We start from the raw sequence: 5,215 nt of genomic DNA, 5'->3' as shown, positions 1-5,215 counted from the left end.
TTCCTTCTGATCTTTAAAAGACAGGAAGAACCATTTTTGATTGGTCTGAATGTTTGGGCGGTTTTGTGGCCAGCCTAAAATAAAACAAGACAAATCTACAACTGATACTTCCTTTCTAGTCATTGATGACCATCCTCACATGGGACAGATTTCCACAACCAATTTAATACTGCAAATCTGTCCTGTGTGGTCTTTTTTCTGAGAACTGTAACACTACGTTTATAACAAAGATCAAACATGGAAACAGTTATTGTCTAACTAGTTACACCTGGGAAAGTACTGGATCATCTCTGACTGACCTGAGAGTCTCCAGCTCACAGAGAGGATCCTGGAGAAAACCACAGAGCAGCTTCACTGCTGGATCCTTCAGCTGGTTCTCACTCAGGTCCAGAACCCTCAGATGGGAGGGATTGGACCACAGCGCCGAGGCCAGAGAGTCACAGCTGATCTCTGATAAACAGCAGCACCACAGCCTGGAAAAGGAATAAATGGGGCAAATAAAAACACATTTCTAAATCTGAAAATGAAGAGAAAAGCAGAAAATGTAAAGAAATTTAGGAAAGACCAACAGAGGCCTCCTGACCTGAGCGTCTCCAGTCTGCAGTTTGGATGCATCATTGCAGAAGACAGTAACTTTACTCCGGCATCTGTTGGGCTTTGGTTGTTGATTAAGCTCAGCTCCCGTAGATGAGAAGGGTTTGACGTCATTGCTGAGGCCACAACTTCCCAATGACTCGTTGAAAGAAAACTACCAGGCAGTCTGTTGTGTATGAAACAAAAATAGTGAGTCAAACTTTGGGATTTCTAATCAACTTATCTGAGAATCTACCTCAACACAAATGTAGCTCATTTCCTGGAAAAGCTAAATTCAACACCGTAGAGCAACAGTTTGAACGACCATCAGATCTGAAATGCAACTGAATTATTCTCAACATTTGTCTTATTTTAGAACAGCTCATAATTACTCAATATTTAAAATGATTATAGCAAATGGTTTAAAGAAACGTGCATCTTTTTATCTGTCTATCGGCTCTTTGGATATTTTGCATTTCATCCAATTTGTACGATGGTGCGTCAAGTCTTAATTCAGCGATCCGATCGATGACATCAGAGTCTCTGGTTGCATCGATTGCCCTCAGCTTCTGTTCTATCTGCCTGTTTCCCTTCAAATCATTTTCACTGCACCTTTTGTTGCTAGTGATGAAGTTGCCACCTAACGGGTGTGGAAAGGCTCAAACAACTTTGTGGGTCACATAAAGGCTCCAAACGGAACCGCCACAAAGACCTAAAACACCCATTTAAACCAACGAGGCCGGCTGTTTTTACGTTGAACTAATGAAGCAAAATAGTCACGTGTCATTAGTTAAAATGTGTTTTTCTGTCGTTAGAATACGATGTATACAAACAAACAAAAGTGATTTAATGACATGACAGTAATTTCATGATAGTCAGTTAACTTGTGGCTCCTATTATTCCTGCCTTATGTTGGTTTGTCTGGATTGACCTTTGAACTTATATCCAGCCAGTGTTGAACATTTCTGGATGAATTGTTGTTTTTTTTAATTTATGGACGCTGCAATGGAGATAAAGAATTGAAGGAATGACCACTGGAGGGGGTATTGCTGCCTGACATGATCCACTCGCTTGATTTAAACGCCGATGTCCGGCCCCAAAAATCTTTACTTACTTGGCCTTCCTGCAGTTCCTCACAGCTGGAATCAGGCGACGTCGTCCCTCATCTGAGGTGTTGTACTGCTGCAGGTTCAGCTCATCCAGAACCTCCTCTGACATCTGCAGCAGGTAGGCCAGAGCTGAACAGTGGATCTCTGACAGTCTCCTCTTTGATATCTCCCCTGACTTCAGGAACTCTTGGATCTCCTGATGGACTGACTGATCCTTCATCTCCATCAGACAGTGGAAGATGTTGATGCTTCTGTCTGGGGAGAATTCACCACTGTTCACCTTCTTCAGGTTGTTGAGGACCTTCTGGATGGTTTCTGGGTGGCTCTCCCTCTGATCCAACAGTCCACCCAAGATCCTCTGATTGGACTCCAGAGAGAGACCATGAAGGAAGCGAACAAACAAGTCCAGGTGGCCATTTTCACTTTCAAGAGATTTCATTAGTGCTCTCATGAGGAAGTCATCAAGAGATGTGACTGGATCATTATGAAACAACCCAACAAACCTGGAAAAGCGGGTTGGTTTAGAATATTTTAGGAACTGACTTATAACCGCTGTGTCTTTCCTGGTGTAACGGTGGAACATGTAGACGGCAGCCAGAAACTCCTGAATGCTCAGATGAACAAAGCAGTAGACTGATTTCTGGAAGATCACACTCTCTCTCTTGAAGATCTCTGTACAAACTCCTGAGTACACCGACACCTCGGAGACGTCCAGTCCACATCGCTCCAGGTCTTTTGAGTAGAACATGATGTTTCCTTTCTCCAGATGTTTAAACGCCAGCCGACCCAACTTCAGAAGGAGTTTTTTATCAGCCTTAGTCAGTTCCTCTGGTCTCTGCTTTCCTCCATACTTCTGCTTCTTCCTCTTTATCTGAACCATCAGGAAGTGTGAGTAGAGGTCAGTCAGGGTTTTGGGCAACTCTCCTCTCTGGTCTCTGGTCATCATGTCCTCCAGAACTATAGCAGTGATCCAGCAGAACACTGGGATCAGACACATGATGTGGAGGCTCCTGGAGGCCTTGATGTGTGAGATGATTCTCTTGGACAGATCTTCATCACTGAACCTCCTCCTGAAGTACTCCTCCTTCTGGGAGTCAGTGAAGCCTCGTACTTCTGTGATCCTGTCAACACACGAGGGAGGAATCTGATGGGCTGCTGCAGGTCTGGAGGTGATCCAGATGAGAGCTGAAGGAAGCAGGTTCCCCTGGATGAGGTTCACCAGGAGCACGCCAACGGACGATACTTGTGTGACATCAGAGATGAGCTGATGCTTGTTGAAACCCAGTGAAAATCTGCTTTCATCCAGGCCATCAAAGATGAACAGAAGTTTCCAGACAGTCAGATCTTCTGCTCTGATCTTCTGTAATGTTGGATGGAAAACATGAAGCAGTGAGAGAAGACTGTGCTGCTCCTCTCTGATCAAGTTCAGCTCCCTCCATGAGAGCAGAAGCACCAGACTGATGTCTTGGTTCTCCAAACCTTCTGCCCAGTCCAGACTGAACTTCTGCACTGAGAAGGTTTTTCCAACGCCGGCGACACCGTTGGTCAGAACCACTCTGATGTGTCTCTGTTGCTCAGATAAGACTTTGAAGATGTCCTGGCACTTGATTGGAGTGTCCTGGATGTTCTTCTTGGAGGTTCTCTCAAGCTGTCTCACCTCATGTTGTGTGTCCACCTCCTCACTTTGTCCCTCAGTGATGTAGAGCTCAGTGTAGATCTTGTTCAGCAGGGTTCCACTTCCTGCTTCATGAGTTCCTTCAGTCACATGTTCACATCTTCTCTTCAGACTCATCTTATGACCTTCTATCACCTCCTGTAGATCACTTCCTGAACATAAGTAAACCAATGATTTCCATCTATAATAAATCATCAACACAACTCCAAATTCATGACATCACAAATTAAATCTCATATTGAACAGTTTTACTTTGTTTGGGCTTCATTTCAGCATCTCCAGATCTGCTTCCAGATTGTGAACAAGAGGACTCTCCTGGTGGAGCTGACTGGTCCCAGTTTGATAGGATGTGCTCCCCCCTCTCACTATGAAACACATCTCTATTAGTCCTTTGATTTATAGGATGAAAGAACCTGATCAAGACTCAATATTGTTCCAGTATTTATGTCTGAATTCATCTTTCAGTTTAAACATGATTCTTGTTTCTAATCAACAATATTCACATTAAGTCTGTAACTATATGACTGTCTGAGGTTTAAGTGTTAAACATCTCCAATAATAAACTCACAACCTGCTGCTGTTAATGTGACTAACAGCTGGCACACAAACACATCATCACGCTTTAGTTTTCTTACATTTGGTCTGAACTTCTGAAGTTTAATATATCACTTTTGGAGTGGTCACTCTTCAGGGACACCCTGCTGGGCACTGTGGACTCTGCTCTGTCCTCGTCCATCCTGAGGAAACATCAGAAATAGTGATGAGACTGTGATGGAGGTAAATAATCTGTAGAGGTTGTAGTTCAATAATCCCAATTCACTGCATTTTTATCAAACAGGAACATTTCTAATCCATTCTGGATAACAACTGAATCAATAAATCAATGATGTATCTGTATCATTTTCATGTTTTCAGAGTTTAAGCTGCTTTTTTTAACTGTTCCCTGCAGTGAGAAAAGAACTGGCACCTTTTCCAGCCCCTCATCCTGCAGCACTGAATGTGCTCTAAAGTTCTTTCCAGAGCAAACGTCTCTGCACTTGCAGCAACATGTTGTAGTCATGGATCCGTGAAGAGAACCGGATACAGGAAACGCCCCCACTTTGATCCCAAAACCCAACTGGTGGCCAACGGTGGTCCGGCAACGACGGGGACGCTGGTCCATCGGGCCCACAACACTGGTTCTCCACAGGCCAACATGGTGAAAGGACTGTCTTCAGCTCAGCCACTAAATTATCTGGTGCTACATAAACATACTAGTCAGGACTTTTTAACGTCCCTCCTTTGTTCCCCTCTTCAATTATTTCTATGATCCAAGTCCTCAAAGATCACTGCTCTATTTAAAATAGATGAAAGAAATGACACCCACTCCTGCATTTCTTTCACAGTGGTTCCACAACATAGAACAATAAACCACTGTGAGAAAACGTGCAACATGAACCCAAAATCCTGTTGGTGTCCTGTGATCCTGTGTGGATTTAGTTAATTATTTTTTAAAGTTTATTGTCTTATAATAATACCAAAATATCCAGCTGTGACCTGGACTGTTGAACAGCTCTAATAACTCTAAGAGCTTTTCACCTGTCACAAAAAAGTTTTAAAATGTTGTTAATACCTGTTAAGACTCTCTAACAACGTTAACAGCATAATACTCACTTTACACTCACCTTGTCGCTCTTCCTGCTTCGTCTGAACAGAATACTTTCACTTTTAAAACCTAATCAACAGCTTTATGGCGTATATATTACTACCATTAAAGCGTTCTGGGAGGGTTTAAAGTTCAAAGTTCTTTTAGGATCAGTAGCAAAGAGCAGAAAAATAAACTAAACTTCACTTAGAAAGACTATTCAACTATAACTAA

This window comes from Takifugu rubripes, chromosome 21 (assembly GCF_901000725.2).
Source record: "Takifugu rubripes chromosome 21, fTakRub1.2, whole genome shotgun sequence".
Lineage (NCBI taxonomy): Eukaryota > Metazoa > Chordata > Actinopteri > Tetraodontiformes > Tetraodontidae > Takifugu > Takifugu rubripes.
This window is presented reverse-complemented; position numbering follows the sequence as displayed.